The 22,295-nt window shown below is 40.3% G+C and overlaps 1 protein-coding gene across 5 annotated transcripts in view; it reads left to right on the forward strand.

Annotated features, from left to right (window-relative positions):
- lingo1a (leucine rich repeat and Ig domain containing 1a) overlaps positions 1-22,295 on the forward strand; it is a 321,228-nt gene that overhangs the window by 256,830 nt on the left and 42,103 nt on the right. The window contains exon 1 of one of the 5 annotated variants that reach the window (XM_010901007.4): positions 19,108-19,607. The exons of 3 other annotated variants lie outside the window; for them this stretch is intronic. The gene's annotated coding sequence lies outside the window, so the exon portion shown is untranslated. Of the gene's footprint in view, positions 1-19,107; positions 19,608-22,295 lie in introns of those variants that run through there. One more of the 5 variants, XM_010901008.4, reaches the window with a different exon arrangement.

Genomic DNA, 22,295 nt, shown 5'->3' on the forward strand with positions numbered 1-22,295 from the left:
TATCAAGGCCATTATGCTTCTCCTTGTTACCTGTTAAAAAAAACCTGTAATTTCAGTGACTATTTTCTGATCATATTTTAAAACTTCCATGTTAGATTGCCAGAAAGTGCTCCAAAAGTTCACAAGAAGAAGACACAAGAAGACAGTGGGGGAAGATTTGTACTTTGGGGGAAAAATCTCGTCTAGTGGTGGTAAATTAAAGGTCTATGCTCCCGAGTTGAAAAATGTGTTCTCATTTCTTGAAGCAATGGTTACTCTTTCTACAGTATAACGCTATGTAAGAGCAGTTGCTCTTTGACCAAGAAGTGCAATATCAACTCAACCAAGATTATGTGTAATATTGGCTTTCAGGGAATAGCACAGAAAAATGTATAAACACCTTTCCACTTTCCACTTTCTTCTAAAATATATTGTGGGAAATGCAGAGCAGTGTGCTGTTGAAAACAGGGCCAAAGTGCCAATAGTAGGCGCACCAGGCTGATGATGACTACATGAATCATTTATTGAAAGTTATTTTGGCCAAAGTCTATAATAGACAATGCAAGCTCTGTGATGTCTTTTTTGTCTTTTTTGAAGTTTACCAAGATACTGTAAGCTATACTGTATCACTGTATTGGCAACTCAATTATCTTGTTTTTATAAGGGTTTTTGTCCCAGGTATGATATAGAAATATAATAACTTTTAATTTACTGCATTAGTTCCTCAGCATGCTTTCGCATTATGGCTTCACTGAATCAACACAAGGGTGCATTGCAAATACATGACCATGAACCCTGCTCTCGCCCGCTCTCATGTGTATCTTGTTAAACCTTCAGTTGATAATAGCTTAGTAGGACTAACCAATGTTTAAACCATAGCACGGCCCATTGCCTTGTTATTTCCTCATTGCTGAGATTAGATCTCAAAACCAATGACAGAATGGAGATATGCAAAATCTTTGAAGTGGCGTTAGCCTTTAATTTGGACACAAATCACCAAGATGCTTACAAACTAACTATATAAAGGCAAAAATTGCAGGATTTGAAGGAAGCGATGGATAGACACAAGCCATTAGCATACATGCCATCTTAAAAAGAAGGGTGAAGTGTAAGCTGTCTTAGTTACTCCGTGTAAATGGCTTCTACCAAACAAACAAATAATGCACTGTGAGGTTGTGATGTATTTTTTATACCCTGAAGGAGCATTCATGCACACAAATCACAAATAATGTATATGTATAACCATTGTGTACCAGTGGTTCACAGTGTTGCAAGCATGTAAGTTCAGGAGGTAGGGAGGGGGGCCCTTTTGATGTAGTGCTCCCTGGATATTATTATGGCAGCTGGATATTTTTATAAATTTTCCAAAACTGGTCTCTGGCTATTGCAATAAGCCAATCCTTTTTGGTTCCAGGTACAGCATTTTTGGGTTCCATGCAGAGAACATAAAAACAGTTCTGTGAAAAGTGTTGGAAGTCAAATTCTACCTGGAACAAAACATTTTCTATGTGGAACAGAAATGTGTTCTTTTAAAGCTTCTCCTATAGGGGGTAGGCTCAGTTTGCTCTCTATGCTGCATTGTGCTACTATGTAACAGCAAAGCCCAGCAGTTTTCATCAAGAACAACTTTACATAGTGGGATAAGGCCGGATGGCTGAAAGCGTTAGAGGTTTATATAGCATGGTGTATTTGTTAAACATGTTTTTGTATCAGTTAAAGGCATTACCCACACCATTGAAGACTAAAGAAACCTATGTTAAGGACTGATTTCATAGGAACACTCTTATGGGCTCAGTTTCCGCTTGTGCTCATATTACATTTTAAGCTTTCAGCGTTTCCAAGTCCCATGTGGAAACACAATTGAAATGAATATTTTAAGTATGCAGACACACCCTGTTCTATATTCGATTTCCCTATTGCATTAGAAGGCAGCAGATGGTCTAATGGTTATAGTGTTGAGCCTGTAAACAGATGGTTGCTGGTTCAAGTCCCTAAATGTCATGATGGAAATTATGTTGTTTGCCTGTGAGCAAAGTACTTGAGCATAGATTCTGTGGATGAGTGTCCACTTGGTGACTGAAATGTTAAATATTACTTTACAGATAGGCCTCACTATATTCAGCATCTGTCCATAGAGCACCATTTACTTCTCCATAAGAAAGATTGTGGCTCACAATAATGCAGCACTTTCAATATACAATGGTGATAGCTGCACTGTTTTTGTCCATTTATTCATAAATCGGAATACAGCATCAACCACTCATTGAAGGCAATCACTCAAAAGGATATGGCTGGGATTTGACCATCCACAATTTACTAAAGTAGTGGTGCCGCTGGAGACTTTAAAGTGATTGAAATCCCTATGCCCTTCAGAGATTTTTATACAGGTTTGTTTCCACTGCCACAAATCCTTCTGAAACAGTGATTATTCTCCCAGCATTGCTGCACACTACTGCAACATAGGCCAGCTCCCATGAACGCGTTCAGCAGCAAAAAAAATAAAGGGATGAGATTTGATTTGGGGCCAGATTAGATGTGTGTTGCAGAACGCCTGGGCCGACAACATATTTTACAAGGAGCGCTCATGTCACCAGGCTATTGTCTGCGCGATGAGATGACTGGCCTACGCTGCACAGCAATGAATTGTGCCACACAGATGAAATAAATAAATAAATGGGTCCCATTGTTTCAGAGGCCATGAGCTAGATTCCTGCAGGGATCTGGCTGTGAATCATAATAGCCCCTCTTTCCTGAAAACACATTTGTCAAGCCTGGTGGTGGAAGCGAATAGAGAAAGGGAAATAACTAGCTCTCCAATTAACAGGAAAAGCTGCATCTGACCCTCTCTAACAAAGAGAAATAATGCCTCTGACCCTCAGTGTCTCCTGACATTGTCTTATCATGATGTTCCTTTTCAGCGCTGCTCTCTGTTGATGAACGTTGAAGGATCAGTAGTGTGCGGATTGAACAGGGACTGGTCGTAAAAGAGTGTTTGGTCATCTTGCTTCTTTATGCTGTCTTACAATTGGATCAAATTTCTTTCTAGGATAGACACAGAAAACAGCTTTTTAAACGATGTACTATTTCAATGGCATATGTATGTTGAATCACTCTCATAAATGGGCAGAGCAATGTTTTGGAATGTGGGATTTGCTGTTCCAGCTTAAGCTTAGTTGGGTGCTCATATAGGATACTAAGGTGAGCAGGCAGCGCACACTGTACTGCAAGGGGAAAAGAGATATGTCACAAGCTTCTTACTCCCCTTTGACCGCTGAACAGCTATAATCTCCTCAGATATGTTTCCACCCACGGTCACACCCAGTCTTAGACTTGGCTTAACTGGATGGGTCAAGGTCAACTCCTGCAGTGAGTACCAGTAAGCTTATATTTTGGACTGCACACATAAAAAAAAAGTGTAGGGCCGGGTGTCTAGAACAAGAAAAATGTTGGGGTTGTAAAATGGACTCTTGGAAAGCTGAAGTTCTAACTTAAGTTCAATGTGTGAATCCACTGGACATTTCAATGTCTGGCTACCATGGAAGTAGAGTCATTGGAGCCATACGAACAGTACACTCTTGGTCTCGTATGTGCTACAGCATTGTTCTTGCTATAGGCATAAATGACGCCACATGAGTTTCAAGTACCATACACTGAAAGGGACAATTTCCTCTCACAAAATAGATTTGTGACACATGCCTGCGTATTGAAATGTCAAGCATGTTTCAATGGTCATTAATGGCAATCTTTGCTTTAAGCTAAACTTGCATCAATTCTTCACTGACACGTATGTCTGGCTATGCAAATCTATCAAAAAACATAGGTTTCTAGTTGCTTGGATGGTTGTTAAAGAGGAGTATTGGCTTATTCTCCGGCATGTTGCCCACTCATCATTACTTCACTTGCAGAAAAAGTATTTGATTAACACTTTTAATTTGCTTTGTTTCTGCCCTGCAGTGTTTGTTAATGAGTGTGAGGGAGCAAGTTCATTCTGCCTGAAACGCTTATGAAAGAAAGATACACAATGAATGGAAGATGATAGGTGAAAAATCCTTGGACTGGCTTTACATTTCACTCGAACGTTGATGGCAAAACTTTCTCCCCCTCCCTAAAGCTTCCGAAACCTTTTTGAAAAAACGATTGTTACTCCGTCTTCCTCACTGACATTCTGTTTTTCACTGGAGTTGTCCAAGGTGTTGACTTGACGGGACGATTAGGTGCAGGCAATGTGTTGCTCTGGAAAGCCTTGGCACATTTACCAACAGAATTGGTTAAGACTCAAGTGACTCAAGTTAAACTCAGCCCTTAGGCAAATAGCCTAACAGAAGCTGAAGTCATTCACATGTCGCTGAAATGCCTCTATGTGAATTTTTGCAATGAGGGATCCACAGATTCCACACAAAGAGGCTGGAATCTGTGGGTTGAAAAAAGTGTCTTATTACTGTGAGACATTATTATTACATTAGCGACACATCTGAAATGATTGCACATTATCAACATTAATATAAGTCACAAAGGGTATGGCAATGTTGTAAGGCTGTTACAGTAGATTATCTGAAAAGGCAAAGACACTTATTTCCATTATTCGGATGGTAAAGAGTACAACGGAAGAGTGAAGAGAAGCCAAAATAAATGGTGATGGATTATTTCTTTTTGTGCACTGACAATACTCTGACAGTACTGACAGTTTTATAATGTGTGAATACATTTAAAAAAAAATATCAATTAACAAAACTTTCTCTTGAAATATAACTCCAATGCCTGACTCAATGTGACAAATGTGGACAATATTGTTGAAATGACATTTTATTCCCATTAGGGCTGCACGATATATCGTTTCAGCATCGACATTGCGATGTACGCATCCGCAATAGTCACATTGCAGAACATGCAATTTAGTAAGGTAAACATACACTCACCTAAATGATTATTAGGAACACCATACTAATACTGAATGAAATGATTTGAGCTTTGTGACGCATGATGCTTTGTATGATGCATTATCCTGCTGGAAGTAGCCATCAGAGGATGGGTACATGGTGGTCATAAAGGGATGGACATGGTCAGAAACAATGCTCAGGTAGGCCGTGGCATTTAAACGATACCCAATTGGCACTAAGGGGCCTAAAGTGTGCCAAGAAAACATCCCCCACACCATTACACCACCAGCCTGCACAGTGGTAACAAGGCATGATGGATCCATGTTCTCATTCTGTTTACGCCAAATTCTGATTCTACCATCTGAATGTCTCAACAGAAATCGAGACTCATCAGACCAGGCAACATTCTTCCAGTCTTCAACTGTCCAATTTTGGTGAGCTCGTGCAAATTGTAGCCTCTTTTTCCTATTTGTAGTGGAGATGTGTGGTACCCAGTGGGGTCTTCTGCTGTTGTAGCCCATCCGTCTCAAGGTTGTGCGTGTTGTGGCTTCACAAATGCTTTGCTGCATACCTCGGTTGTAACAAGTGGTTATTTCAGTCAAAGTTGCTCTTCTATCAGCTTGAATCAGTCGGCCCATTCTCCTCTGACCTCTAGCATCAACAACACATTTTCGCCCCCACAGGACTGCCGCATACTGGATGTTTTTCCCTTTTCACACCATTCTTTGTAAACCCTAGAAATGGTTGTGCGTGAAAATCCCAGTAACTGAGCAGATTGTGAAATACTCAGACCGGCCCGTCTGGCACCAACAACCATGCCATGCTCAAAATTGCTTAAATCACCTTTCTTTCCCATTCTGACATTCTGTTTGGAGTTCAGGAGATTGTCTTGACCAGGACCACACCACTAAATGCATTGAAGCAACTGCCATGTGATTGGTAGATTAGATAATTGCATAAATGAGAAATTGAACAGGTGTTCCTAATAATCCTTTAGGTGAGTGTATATCAGTGCACATTTTTTTTTTTTTATGGAAAACCAGCATTATATCTGTCTGATATAACGTCATTTACTCAGATTTATGGGTTATTGGATACACAGTTTATTATTATTATTATTATTTTTAACACGGTTCGTTGCTGCACTTAGTTGACTTGCAGACTCTGCTTGCGCTTGACGAAATGATGAACGAGGAACAGGCAAAAAAGACCAAAATGGAGAATTTGGTTGCAAAAAGAAATGCATCATCAATTACATGGAAATATTTTGCCTACAGACAGGATGATGTTGACCAAAAACAGGTACTTTGTTGAGAGTGTCTTGCAATTGTTGCCACAGCACGACCAATTTGTTTGATCATTTAAGGCGGCACCACAAATCTTCATATGATGAGAGCAAAACATCTCAATGCCTTCCAAAGCAAAATCTATTTCGGATGCATTTGCCAGTATTACACCATACGATACATTTTCCAAACGGCAGAGAGAAATCACAGATTAAATAACATTTCACGTTGCCAAAGACATGGTACCAATTAACACGGTTACCAAAGTGGGTTTTAAAAAAATTATCCGGTCGCTTGACAAGTATGTAATGCCATCACGCAACTATTTTTGTTGAAAAAGAGCTGTCACAAGTGGAATCTTATACAGCAACAACGGATTTGTGGTCCAGCCAGACAAAAGAGCCTTACATAAATCTGACCGTACACTTTATTAATGAGGACTTCCACCTGAAAAGTAGCTGTTTGCAAACTGCATTTTCCCAGAGGATCATACAAGTGAGAACATCGCACCAGGGATGAGAGAAGTTTTAGCTGATTGGGGCCTAGATGAGAGTCTTCTAGTCTGTACAACAATAGACAATGCCGCAAACATGAAGGCTGCACCTGAACAAGTGGACCAGATTGCAGTGCTTTGTAAGTTATGCCCTATTGCGCATACTATTTTACTACTGTTGCTGTTGCTAAACTATTACTGTTACATATTATTACCTAGCAACCTGTTCTGAAAAATATCAATTTTCATGAGTTTAATACATTTTAATTGTTGAAGATGGGGCTGGGGAAGAATGAAGGGTACATACTGTCAGATTGATAGCCAAAGCTCTTTCTTAAGACATCCTGTATTTTTTCATATCACAATATATTTCACAGAAAAACAAAATATTGCAATGTCAGTTATTTCCAATATCATGCAACCCTAATTCCCATAGTATTACATATTTTCTTTCTCCTGCAAATCCAAACATCCATCTTTCCTTTTTTGTCCATACATTTTCGTGAGAATGGCAAGTTATTTGTACATACCGTATGGTGGCTGTCTCAGAAAAAACCCTGGAATATTCCAGAGTCATGTAGTTCTGCACTACACAGGAAATTGGATGTCACGTACAATTTTAGTTAGGTATTTTCCTAAATCCTACTGTTTGCAACATCCCCTCATCCTTTTGAAGCTTGCTTTGAATTTCAGTTGAGCGAAAAATAGCCAAGCTGACGTTTAAGTCCTGGGCGAATGATAACTAGGTGTTATTATTTATGACATTTTAGTACATTTCTAAAGATTATAACAGTCCAACACTTCAAAACCGCTTTAACCTACTGGGATAGGAAGGAGTGACAGGACAATCACTCTTTTTACTTCTCAACATTTAAGCAAGCATTGAAAAACAGCACAAATTGCACAACTGACACTCCACACACCTGTCATAGCTGCCTTCATTATGTGTACAAGAACACTGAACAACATACAGTATCATAAAACCTGATAATGCATTTTCTACCTCTTTCATCGGTCCCCAGATGTACACAAACACCTAGATCATACACACACTTTTTTATATCCTTGTGGGAACCAGAAAATATGAAATTGATTAATCCTACCCATTGAACCTGACCTTGACATAACCCTAACCTCACTAAACTGACTTAACAGTAACTTACCCATACACCTAAAAGCCAACCCCAATTAAAACACAAATCCCCCCTTGTACATTTTACCGTGAAACTACACACTAATCCATGAATAGTATTTTTGCAAGTGGGGACCGTCTATTTCTACTATTTTTGTGGGGTCTTCTGGTCTAAATGTGTTGTTGTACCACATCTTACAGACCAAAGAGGCCATAGTTTACACTATGTGGTCTGCGAAATGCACACAACAAAGAACAAAACTGGGCCTAGTATAGATTAATAAGTAGATGAGTGAAGCCTAATCTAGATTCATTAAGATAAAAGAACCAAGGTCTCGATAGGTATTTTCTTAATAATTGGTCTTTTCAGTGTAGACCTAGATTTTTATTGCATCTCATGCCACCCATATTTTTTATTTTGAGTACATATTTAGTAGACTTGTTAGGCATACATTCTTTTTACCCCATCTATAAACTCTCTGTAAACAGACATGGCTCTTTGTATGGAGACAACCAATTCCACTTACTTGATGATTAATCCAGTCCAGGGAAAAATGTAGGTGCCAGTATGAAAGAAAGACTGCATGACTAGCATACATGCTACAAGTACATTTGCAAATTACACACATTTAGTTTGACCAAATGTGACACGATCCTTAAATCACTTGCTCATCTTTCCCTCTTCTATAAATAAATTGTATCTGCTAATTTTCTCCATCATTGATATAGTTGAATGACATGAAATCTTAGTATATAAGTGATATATTCTAAGATGAATGTGGTCTGTATGGGCTATAAAATTTACAAACAAGTACATTGTGTTATTCCAGATGAGCAATGACTTTTGGGTTTGTAATATGTAAATTCCGTTATGATTTATCATCTTGGGTCATATTTGACCCTTCAACGAGGGTTATACTCAGATTATTAGCATAGCACATGGGTTAATGGCCTTATTCAAACTAAACCTAGAGTAAAATTGAAAAAATATAACAATAGCAAAGCAGTGCATTTGTTTTGTTCACTGGATTGGACTACACAGTGAATGCAACAACAGCATAGAGCAAATCTTCATCATTAACCTATGGTAATGACCAAAGCCAATGTTTAGAAATAAATTGAATCAGACAGGCCTTTCTCACAGCAATAATGGCGTGTGTGTGTGTACACATTTGTACATGTGAGAACCAGATGACCCCACAAAGATGCAGTAGTACAGCCAGACATCTGGGGACAAAACAGTGGTTGCATGTGTGTATACTGTATAAACTGTATGTCTTAGTACATTATCAAGTCCATGCCAACATTCAGGAGAGGGGCAATATGTTGTCACATGTTATCAGCTACACGTAGCATATGTGATGGCACAGCCTTAGTCAACCTCCATAGTCAATAGTAGGTAGAAGGCAGTGAGTCTGACACAATTAAAAAACAGTAATGAGCTTCTCTGTCCTTTTACAGAGTAAAAAGGGTTTACAAAGAAAATTATTTTACTTCATTAAAAACTGTATTTCTTCATAGACTCTTCTCAATTGCATTTTAAGGCAGACATAACGTGACATAGATACATTTAAAATGGAGCATTGTTCCCTTTAAAGGGGGGGTCATATACAATTACAAATTCTCAATATGACAATTAAACAAAAAATAATACAAAAACAAACAAAGTTATACACAAATATTTTTTTCTGCATTATGGCTTTTACATTCCCAGCCCATAATTGACAAGGCAGGGAGCATAACAATTACTTACAACTAGGGCCATGCAACAAGATAAAGACTAAACAAAAACATTATTTTACAATTTGACTTCCTTGTCTTCCTTAACTTGTTTACTCGATGAGCTCTCATGCGACTTCTTGGAGCATACATAGCTTTGTGACAGGTTGGTCTAGTGTGCAGTATAAAAACTCACACAGCGGAATCCGGTATAGTCTTGACAATTCTCTCCATCATCCAAGAATTCCTGGGGGCTTGATCGTCCATGACGAAGTCGATGTTTTCCTTGAAGTTCCTCTTCATTCTGAACCACTTCTGCCGTTCCTGTAGAATAGGCAGGTACTCACAGATCCAGCAAGTCCAGATTAGGTCAGCCATCTATGTTGTGCATACTGATCCTCTTTTTTAAAATGACAAATCAGTGTCCACACGTGGGGACAAGACAGTAGGGCAACCCAACCATGTTCCTGGAGCTTTACTGTCCTGTAGGTTTTGTCTTCAACCCCATTTGTGACTTACCTAATTAAGCTTTTCATCCAGCTAATTGTTAGAATAAGGTGTGCTAAATTACTTAAAAGACAGTAGATCTCCAGGAACAGGGTTGGGCAGCCCTGACCTCAGGGTCGGAGGTTTGATTTCAAATGTAAGGGGGACAAACTCTGGCGTAGCGTGGTGACGTCAGGCTAGGGTGCAAGCTGTCCTTACATTGACCCTCTCCAGGGATGAAAAATTGTGAAGCGGTGTATATACGCATGGAAAGCTGATCCTAAGGTCTGACTGTGAAACACACAATTGTGTCTAACCACATAGAAACAGACACAAAAAAATAAAATCACAAAAAATTAAATGTATACAGGTGAAGCACAGGCCTCCCACCCACCTGTGGGCCCTGGTGTAGTCGCACCTATGGTAGCTACGCCAGTGGGGACAAATGCCCATGGTTTTGGAATGGGATGGCCAACAAGCTCATATAGGTGTGATGGTTGGGTGTCCACATACTTTTGGCCATCTCATTGATTCTGCTACAATAACATGAAAAATATAGCCTTCAGCCGTTTAATTTACTATTATTTAGTTAACATATAGTCTATGATGTGTGCTTTTAGTGAAGAACTACAAACCCAATTCCAAAAAAGTTGGGACACTGTACAAATTGTGAGTAAAAAAGGAAGGGAATAATTTAAAAATCTCAAACTTATATTTAATTCACAATAGAATATAGATAACATATCGAATGTTGAAAGTGAGACATTTTGTAATATAGGCTCATTTTGGATATCATGAGAGCTACACATTCCAAAAAAGTTGGGACAGGTAGCAATAAGAGCCCGGAAAAGTTAAATGTACAGATAAGGAACAGCTACACATTACAACAAATAATTGTTAAAGTTATTCACCTTTAAAGACAACTTTTCACCTCAGCTCCACGGCTGACCTTTTCTCCCTGGCTGTCTGATTCTGTTGTGACAAGGACCTTGTCTGATCCTGCTAAAATGCAGTACAGAATGACATGAACAGCTTGATCTACATTGACGCCTACAGAACCTGATGGCAATGTTTGATCTATAAGACCCACATTAGGTTGAAATATCAAATGCAGCTACCTATGTAGGGAACAACATATAACGTTAGCCAACTTTTCAGGAGTTCAACTATTAAGCTAGTTAGTTTGCTAGCTACATTTTTTAATGTCTCAAAGCTAGCTGGCTGTAGCACTCACAAAACGCTGTATGTCCAACTTCAGTCTTTTCTCGGCTGGTGTCATATCGGTGCTAGCTGTGAGTGATGTGAACCTAGTGTAATGTACACTGTTGGCTGGCTAGCGAACAAAAGGTTAGCTAGCAACTAATGTATATTTTGCACCTATCATTCATATATAATGTTAGCCTAACTACACCATACATGGTTGCCGGTTTTAGAAAAACAGTCTGATAAGCTAATTATCTCATTCATACGTTACGGGAGATAATTAGCTAAAGGTAATGTCAGCTAGGTTACCAAACTTTCAGGAGCCAGAGATCACAGTTGCTAGTAGGAATGGTAGCCTCTATACCAGTGTTTCCCAACCTTTTCCCCAAAGGGCCCCCATTTTCCATGTGTTACATTTCTCACAAAAATTGCAGATATTTTCCCACCATACTGTTTCAGCAATGATGGGAACTTTTTCCAGTTAGTTTTTTCTGTATTCAGTTTTTCAAATGCATCCAGTGCCTCCTTGCATTCCATAACATTGTCCTCTGGGCCCTGCATGCGTTTGTTTGTCTCATTGTATAGCCCGAATATATCAGACAGATATGAAGTCTTGATGAGAAACTCATCTGTAAAATCTTGTGAAAGTATTTGGTTGTGCATAGTCAGAAACCCTTTAATCTGAATTTGAAGTTCTATATAACGTACAAGCACTTGACCGTGTGAAAGCCAACGCACCTCGGTGTGCAGGAGGAGTGTTTGGTGCGCCTCGTCCTCACACAGCTCTGAAAAGAGCCTCTTGTTTTTTGGGCGAGCTTTTATAAAGTTAACTATTTTGACTACTGTCTTAAGTATTTATCTCTTCGGACAGGTGTTTGCTCGCCAGGGCCTGTCGTTGTATCATACAATGAAACACTACGCAATGGGGAGCCTTCTCCTTTAGGCAGCTATTGAAGCCTTTGTTTTTCCCCATCATGGAGGCAGCCCCGTCAATATAGCATGCAATACAGTTTTCATAGTGAATACTGTGCTTTGTAAAGTAAGCATCAACCGCACAAAAAAAGCTCATCTCCCCAGGTGGTTGTGGTCAGATTTACAGACATAAGTATATCTTGTTTCACATCGGTTTCATCCATGTACTGCACATATACAACCAGCGTAGCCTCATCTGCCACTGTGGTAGTTTCATCCAGTTGAATATAGAAAACGGTCTCTTTTTCAGCTTTTCGATCAATGTGTTCTCAACGTTTCCAGCGATTCCATCAATTCTGTTTTTCATTGTATTGTTGGACAGCGGTACATTTTTTTATTTGTCAGCAACCTGTGGTCCACATTATATTTCAGCCATTTTAATGCAAGCAGGTTTGATAAGATTTTCCCCGGTGGTGTGTTTTTTTTTGCTTGTGCTTTCAGGAGCGCACACTCCAAAGATGTTCCAGCCCTAGCAAAAAAATCCTTAATGTTCTGAGGCCTACTTGTCATAACAAGTTATTTCTTTCTAAGAAAAACTCTCTGGGTTTCCCCACCATCTCAGGATGTTTATTATCCTGGTGTCTCTTTTTTTTGTTAGTTTTTTACATCGTTTTTTTTTAATGCAGGTAGGCTACACGTTACAGTAGTTAGGTAGCTATCAATGTTCAAATGGCAGTTGTGTTTATACATGCTGTGTCCGAGAGAACCCGCAATCGTGGGTTCATGTTTAATAAGGCCGGGAAAGGAGAGGGCGCCGCTGCGGCCTCGACAGGAGAGGGCACCGCTGCGGCCTCGACAGGAGAGGGCACCGCTGCGGCCTCGACAGGAGAGGGCGCCGTGGGCTCAAGTGGCGGTTCCTGGGCTGGAGAGGGTGCCGCGGGATGAAGTGGCAGCTCCTGGGCAGGAGAGGGTGCTGCAGGACGAAGTGGTGGGAGCCAGTCCTCTGCGGGCTCGGGTGGTGGCAGCCAGTCCCTAGCAGGCCCGGGCAACGACCAGTCCTCGGCGGGCCCGGGCGGCGACCAGTCCTCCGTGGGTTCTGGCGGTATCGACCATTGGGCAGCATGAGGAGCTGCTCCAAGCTGGCCGGGGTCCCCACCACTGGTGGTGAGAACAGGTACGGGGGATCACGGAAACCCCACTAGTCCTCACACCTACTGATGGCCAGGAGGGCTTCTACAGGACCCACATGAGGTGTTGCCCAACTCCTTGGAGCTGGCACTGGGCATAGCTGGGGCACCAGCTCGTCGTCCCACCCCTCCAAAACCGACCATGGAAAGTATACCTTCTGGTGATTGGTTTATCCTGTACATGGATCTTGAACACAGGACACCAAGAGCTCTCTCTAATGAAAGGTCATTGTTGTTCAGGTCAAGGCTCTTAACTTCAGTGGTGCTTCCTTCTTCTGGGATTGATGATAAAACAACTTTTCATCTTCATCGGTTTTTCACAGTGCATAGGATGCATAGTTGGGGGATGATGTGGCTCCAAACAGATGCACTGCCATTCTGTACTCAACCATGGCTTTGCTCAGGTCACCATCCGCAAACACAGGAAATGTAAAAGATCAGCGTCTTTCTCTGGATCTCTGACCTAATAAGATATTGACTCAATGTCTGCCATCATAGCCACAGGCTTTTCTCTGAATTTGATCAGAACACTGATGATTGTGTTAGGGAGGTTTCACTGATAAGCCTCTGTGCAGTCAATGACTACACAGATCTTAATTTTCTTAGGGTGGTACACTCCATGGTGAGGTATATACAACACTCTTCTGACTTCTCAGTCCAACTGTCCTTTAGGTACCTTAACGGCGTAGCTCTTCGATATAATGTCTCTCATGATGCCCTTGTTGTCCTCAGATTGCAAACTGTTCTGCAACACAGTGGTTGTTTGGTATCTTTCTGAAAGACAAACCGATGGTGTAATGTCCATTCCTGAGTTCTGCTGTCTTTGTCACCTATTGCATTAGTGATACTCTTATGACATCTCTTGTTTGTCTTCACAGCTGCGTTCTGAGAAGTCTGTGTTGTACTGTTGAACTAGTGGTTCTTCAATATTTGCGTTAGAGGTATGGTGTGCTGTGTATCTTAGCTCTCTTTCTTTAGCATCTCTGCTTTTCATAGGTCTATTCACTACCCAGTGGGGGAAGGTCTTGATTGTGTAGGATCTGCCATCTTCACTGTTTATCACCTGCCATGGTTCCATTACTTTGTGTGTGTGGGTTCCTATCAGCAGTCCAACCTCTGCATCCATTTGTGGTAGACATACATCTTTCAAATAGAGCCATCTCTTAATGTCCTTCTTCTACAGTGGTATGTTTTCTTTCTTCACCGGAATGTCACTGTGGGTAAAGACTTTCGGCAGCTCAATATAGTATTTCTCATAATGTTAACATACTTCTAAGTCTGACAGGTTGAATCTGTGTACTGGCTTCTCCTGGTCCTTAGTTTGGAGAAAATGTCTGCCTTTAACATTTAAATACTGGGATAAAAGACATACGTTTCCAACATATTCTCACTTCTTTTAGACTTGACCTTCACTGGAAAGATGGCTATAATACACTCTCTACCTCCGGCCCCGGTATTTCGACACATTTCATGCTCAAGTGACACCAGACTGCTTGAAACTTTAAACATCTAAAAGGTGACACTGTGTTCTCTGATGGCATGTAGCATGCTTGGGTGTTTCAGGTCACACTCTTGATACTTCATTTTTCTCTTACACTCCCAGCTAATGATCCCTTGTTTCAGACATCAAAAACAAAGACCTCTTTTCTTCAGAAACTCAACTCTATGTTTCTGTGACTGTTTTCTTATGTTACTGCAGGAATGCAGTGTGTGTCTCTTCTCATAGAACAAGCAGGGTGTCTGGAAGGCGTTAGCAGGCTTGGCTTGGTTACCATTCTTAGAAGGATTGCTCTGGATTTCTTTTCTCCGACAGAAGTGACAGTTATAGCAAAACTGCTTCCATTCCGACCACTGTTCCTCTGGGTCTTTGTGTCAGCAGTCTTCTCTTTTCCTCTTCCTTCTACTGGTATAGTGTATATCACCAAAGAGCAGGTCCATAGCAACTTTAGCTTGCTAATCAATGAATTCAATCAGCTCAGTAAACCTGACTCTTCTTCTCCTTCGTTCTTGAACATTGAAGGGTCCACTTCTCTCTTATCTTGAATGGACGCTTTGAGATGACAACTTGCTTGTTGGTGGGACTATTTCGTCCATGTACTCTACAACCTCTATAGTGTTCAACATCCAGTCAGGAAGAGTGTATATGTGTGTAATGCTTTCCGGTCCTCATTCTTGATTAGAGGCTACTTTAAAGCTTTCTCTATGTAAGCACCAGCTATGTTCAGCTCATCACCATAATGCTTTTGAAGTAGCTTCCTGGCTTCTTGATAGCCTTTGGCCAGTCTCATTTATTCACAGCTGTGGACAAACTTATGGGGTTCACCACCAGTGTGGTGAAGTACAACCTGTCTCAGTTGCTGTCAGGTTTTGCTGTCAATGGGGTGCTCAAAGGCTCTGATAAAGGACTTGTAGACAAGCAGGTCACCTTTGAACACAGGGATATGTCTCTGTCAGGGAGGTGAGACAAATCTTGCAGCTTAACGAGCATCTGTGTTATCTCATTTTGATGCTGCATTACTTGATATAGATCTCTCTCATGTTCCAGGCCTCTGATGATAATCACTGGTGTCTGGCTTGTAGCATTCTGTACATGCATCTACTTCAACTGACTGGAATAGATGTGGTGAGGCAGAGTACCCATACGTTCCTGTAGCATGAGCTGACTGGATTAGTCATTGAAAAGCCTCCATTCTTCTGCATGGTGCATAAAAGAGGTCTCCACACTCCTTGTTTGTCTTGAGGCTTTGAAATAATCATTCATGCCATCCAAAGCATCATCGTTGTCTTCAAACTCTTAACTAAGCACATGATGATGCAGTAGCTGTATCTATTACCAGTTATTCCTTTTTAGCATTTAGTTGGGCTTCTTCAAGTTCTAAGTCATGCTGTTTCTTCAGAGATGCTGCACACGCTAGCAGTGCTGCATGTACCTCCTCATTTCTCTCATCTTCAGGTAAGAGGGTAAATCCCTCTTTGGTTACGTGTTCTGAACTCTCCACATAACTTGGCAAAGTCCTGTATAATTATCTCTTCAATATTCTCCAACTTGCTTTCATTGACCGTATGAGCCTCTGTAATTTTATTGCCTTTTCTGTGGTCTTTGCTACCCTCCTATGGTCGTTTTTTCCTGTAGCTTAGTCTGCTGTATCATCCGCCATTTTGTTCTTCAATGCACAAAAGTTCTCTCAAAAGACAATTGAAAAAATAAGCACTAAAAACTGTAAATATATCTTTACTCACCATCTGGCTTGACTGAATGAAATGAGAGGAGCACACAGATGTGTTAGCTTGTCGGCTATGACAATGGTACTTCGTAGTTACGTCCATTTTGATTTTATTAGTAACTAGCAACTACGTTTTCAACAGTAGCTAAAATCCTCCTTCACTATTTCATTTCCATTACAAAACAACAATCACTGTACCTTTCTGTTTTCAGTTGCAGGCTTTTCGGTTGTTAATGAAATGTAAATGCTTCCCTTTCTTCAGAACAGCGGCTGACTTTCTTCTTCAATGGTTTGTTATGTGAGCAGGTTTTTGACTACGTGTGATGGTGCAACCTTTTGTGTCCATAACACTTTTTTTTCAGTCTTCCTCTGTCCAGTGTCTGTGTTCTTTTGTTCAACTTAATGTTTCTTTTTATTGGTCAGTCTGAGATTTTTGGGGCTTTTTCTTTGCAACTCTGCCTAGAAGCCCAGCATCCCGGAATCACCTCTTGACTGTTAACTTTGAGACTGGTGTTTTGCAGGGTACTATATAATTGAGCTGTTTAGGACCTGTGATGGATCTTTTTCTCAAACTAGACACTAATCTAATTGTCCTCTTGCTCAGTTGTGCACCAGACCTCCCACTCCTCTTTCTGTTCTGGTTAGAGACAATTTCCGCTGATCTGTGGATGGTGTAGTACACAGCGTTGTACAAGATCTTTAGTTATTTTGGCAGTTTAACGCATGGAATAGCCTTCATTTCTCTGAACAAGAATAGACTTATGAGTTTCATAAAAGGTTGTTTGTTTCTGGCCATTTTGAGTCTGTCATTGAACCCACAATTGCTGATGCTCCAGATACTCAAAGAAGGACAGTTTTATTGCTTCTTCAATCAGCACAGCAGTTTTCAGCTGTGCTAATATAATCACAAAAGGGTTGTAATGATCAGTCAGCCTTTAAAAATTATAAACTTGGATTAGCAAACAACAAAACATTGGAACACAGAACTCATGGTTGCTAATAACTGGCCTCTTCACACCTATGTAGATATTCCATTAAATATATTCAGTTTCCAGCTACAATCGTCATTCCCAACATGAACAATGCTTACACTGTATTTCTGATTATTTTGATATTATTTGAAAAGAGAAAAAAATTGCTTTTCTTCCAAAAACAAAGACATTTCGAATTGACCCCAAAATTCTGAACGGTAGTGTATATCAGAATTTATCTCACCGTTGCTCTAGACATTTTCCTAAAGCTGTGCATTATGGTGAGCATTCTTCAGTCATTCACTGTTGATTTCACTCTTGGCCTACTACACCATCTGTGATTGATGAGCTCACCAGTGCTTTCCTCTATTTTGAGGATGTTTTAAACTGTTGTTAGTAGAAATAAGGTTTGATCATTTGATAGACAGGTTATTTTCACATAGATTATTTTATTCAGATTGTTCAGCCTTGTAATGTTTTTTTTTTGTCTTTCATTTTTTTATTTTACCATTATTTAACCAGGCAAGCTGATTAAGAATCCATTTTCATTTATTGCAACAACCTAGGGAATGTTACAGGCGTAGGATAAGCAATTATGGTTAACCGTCTTTGTCAATAACAATATAGCGTTCACCTTGGTAGTAGGGGGATTAGAACCAAGGACCTTTCAGACAAATTAGATGCACTAACCACTACACCACCTTGTCACTCCCACTGACACCTTTGCCCCTGCAAATATTGTGACGGAGCACAGCTGACTAACTAGAAACACCCGTCAAGCCAATTGTCCCAATAGTTGTAGTGCCCTGAAACAGGTAACTTTGCATATAACATGTTGTCATCGCAAAATTGGTTAAACCAATATATAAACACATGTAACTTCAAACATATGATGGTTGTACTTTCACCTAATACTGATTTTTTTTTTTTTTATCAGAACATTTGGTGTGTAGAGCAAAAAGAAGATAACCAATGCTAATGTCATCTGTAGGTCAAAATGGTAATTTATGCATAGAGAAATAACACTTGTTTAAATAAATAACAGCTAATAATCATTTTATTGTTCACCACAACATGATCTGAGATGCTGTGTTAAGGAATAGGACTTCTCCAAATCTGTGTATATTGTAATGCTGAGGAAACAGCTGACAGACTTTGAGGCAGACAGTGCCACCAGGTCCTCAAAAGAGGTAGTGCTTACTTCCTAGGAAAAGGCAGTTCTCTGTTTCTCGCTCGCACACATACACGCACACGCACCCGCACACACACACACCGTCCCGGGCTGAATCTCTGGGCTCTGCTGTTTTTTCAGAAACCTATTATGTTAGAGACGCAATTATCTTAATCGTGTTTAAATTAGAATTACAACATGCATGTTCACGGATAGTAGCCTATCAATAAGTGCACTTGATTTACATGAGAGCACAAATGTATACATATATAGCTAAGAATATCCCTATAGGTAGGCTGTAATAGGCTTTGCATACATTTACAGTCCCAAATACCGACTTTTAAATTATGAAAACGTATATGAACCACCCTAGCCTAATGTGTGCGGGATGAATACATCACGTGCAAATTAATAAGCGACATATCTGACGATAAACATACTACACATGCGTGATAACTGTGGTCCGAACAAGGTGCATCATTCTCTAGCATTAGCTTTGTCACTTCCTCAACTCCGAAGGCAGCAAACGAATTGCTGTAACAGACCGTAGTCACTAAATATTCATCTTGAGTCTGGTCGTGCAAACGACATGAAGGAGCGATAACGGTGTTCTTGGGAACCAATGCGTAGGAGTTGTTCTCTTCCTAGCATTCTTCTTTTCCTAGCGGACGATAGAAAGCTCATTGGGAGCCCCTTTGCGACGGAAGGATAGCTAACTGTCGGAGTGAGGAACCAGCGTGCGGTTGGTAGGCAGAAGAACAAGGCAGTTCCTTCGGAATATCTATTACTCTCCATTTCGCCGGACTATCCCCGTTACATTTTCAGTCATAATCTTGAGGAGCATTTTCTGTTTTCAATAGCATCTTTCAAAGCTATGGACTTTAGATAGTGGTTCTCAATTTGTGTCTTTACTGGGAGTTGCCGTTTGGGAGATATGCGTAAGGATGTTTGCAAGCAACTGTGGTAGGTGAGTATTATTTTTGCCTCGCGAGCGGATAGTATTGCAATTTTTGCTGTGGTAGGCCTACCATCCTGATACATGTAAATAGGACACTCGATTGACGTACGTTGATGTTCAATTGATTTCAGTGGAGACCGATAGTGTTGTGGACGATGGAAAGGGAGAGCAGGGCGGGCTTCCATTCAATTGAGAATGGTGCGTGAGTATATAGTATGCAGACTGTTGGCTATCCTTACTGTATCCTAATAGGTATTTCAATCCATTTGCATGTAAAATTTGCCGTTGATTTCAAATCACCACATTTAATTAACATGCGTGTTCATTGTGCAAACGTTCACCTACCGGGTTTAAAAACGAAAGACGGGTACAGTAACTCGAACGGACCTGATTATAGAATGAAAACTGAAAGTTGCAAGTTGGCCATAGAATTATGAAGAATATTTGGAATGGACCGCAAGCTACAACCCATATCAAGATGCAGTTATGTGGGACAAGCGCGCGTCATCTTTAGATTAATTATTAAACCATTTATATTAACTATGAGCAGCTAATTTGAGTAGTAACCTTGTCTCGATTACATTTGGGTAGTAGTGAGATTATTAAGACAATGCAATACTGACTACTGAAGTAGGGGTACCACGTAGTTCAGGACCGGTATCTCTCTCTCTTCCTCTCGCTCTCCATCGGTTTGTGCGCCTCAGTGTGCATTCCGTGATGTTTGTGTGATCATTCTGTGAAGCTTGTGCATGTTTTTAGTAAATATGAGGGCGAAGGATGAGTGTATTAAAAATTGTCTAAGGTTTCCCGCCTTTCCAATGAAAATGCGTGAATACGCACTATTATGCAGAACTGAGCTGTGATCCGTTTTATTTAGTCCTTGAAAAGAGGCAGATGGTCCTCACTAGATGAGCAACAGAACAACCACGCATTGTTGTTATGTTGTTTATTTGGCTGGAAGAACGTTTTGGCCGTCCAAAATAAGTCCCAGTGCTGGTTGTCATAACGTTAGTGGATCCTGTGTGGATCTAAAATGCCACTACCATATCTGGTTAACACTTTGAGCTTAATGTTTTATTCTTCCTTTATTTTAGCCTGCCTGGTTTACAATGCCTGGCACCCCTTTTTTCTTAGCTCAAATATAGTCTTACATATACCTGTTTCCTATTATCATAACTCTGCACATCATTATCATATCATATCAAAACTGCAATACTGGTACCCTTCTGACATTCATAAACTGCTGTATCTTTGGTTATAAATAGCCTAAGGGAAGAGAGGCATGGTGTGAGCAGCTTTACTGTAGATGGCATCTGAGATAGAGCAGCCGCATCCCAGCTATCTGTGAAACACAAGCCATTTATATGACGGATGCTTGAACTCTGGGGATGTTGAAGATAGCTTAACATCTGCAAGGGTGTGGCACTGTTTATTCGCATTGTTTTCACCAGTACTGGTCTCTTTCTAATGTTGGTTCTGTAAGACCCTTTGGTTATCTGGGCATTAAATCATGGTAGCTACTACTAACACTGTTATCTGCTTTGTCCAATCGCCTTGCCTTCATTAAACAAATGAGATCTTGGCGACCTTGTTGTTTCTCTGCCTGTCAATGGCATTCCCCTTTTCACCCCTTGGAGAATGTTAGACAGTTGCAAATAAAAATGCCACCCTTCCATAAAACAGATGCTATTCACTGGTATAATACACTGGTGGTGTTGCTTAATTAATTAAATAGTCTATTTATCTGACTATCTATTAGGATTGGACATTTGCTTTCATTTTTTATTTTCAGTATATTTAATTATAAACAGTCAGATATACCCATGTCATATGTACGCTAATTACCATACATAACACAAACATCAAGAGGGGATTAGTGCTGGCTGCAATTCAACACGAAACCTCTGGATAGTACAAGAACCCTTTGAAGTTGGAAAATCAGTGACTCAAAACCAAACAGTACAACCTACAGCATTTAGCTGGTCCATAAGGCCTCAAGGTTAAAAAAGAAGTCAGACGAATGAATGTAAATAAGAAAGAATAAATGAGGGTTTGATAGCCTTTATTGAAATACCTAGTTCCACCGAATGACCAGCGGTTCCAATTGCCATCTGATATTGGCTTATGATGTGTTTTAGCGGTGCAGGGAGACTCTCCTCGCTGTAACGCAGACACCTACTACTGTGTCGACAAGGTGTTTACGTGTCCCTGCTCTGATCCTGTCATTTGGTAATTTCTGTAATGACATAACACTTTATTCTTGTTTTACATAGGGGAGACCAATTAAGTTGTTTTCTTGGTCGTTTTCACCTGATGCTACCTCAATATTGTTATTGTAACGCCTCAAGGGAAACCTATCGTTAAAAGGATGTCATAAGGCTTGCAGGAAGTTTGTTAGCTATGGGAGGTCTCTCTTTTCTTTTGGGATTCCAAACTCCTCTCTACGTGGTTGTTTGTCCGTGGTGGTCCTCCTTTTGAATCATAGAAGCTGCAGCAGTCTCCTCCCTGTGATTCATTTCCGGACTGCCATATGCAATTCTTCAAGGTCTGTTGGAGATTTGCTGTCTGTGTTTGTGAAGATTCTGTGTTACAGAGTTTCATGTTATCTTAGTCGTGGACTCCAGCATGGAGCTGTGTTTCTTCTCCTAGTGTAAAATCCTTCAGAGCAGCTTGACGTGGATGGTTTGTCTTGAAATG

The sequence above is a fragment of the Esox lucius genome, chromosome 19, assembly GCF_011004845.1.
Source record: "Esox lucius isolate fEsoLuc1 chromosome 19, fEsoLuc1.pri, whole genome shotgun sequence".
In the NCBI taxonomy this organism is placed as follows: domain Eukaryota; kingdom Metazoa; phylum Chordata; class Actinopteri; order Esociformes; family Esocidae; genus Esox; species Esox lucius.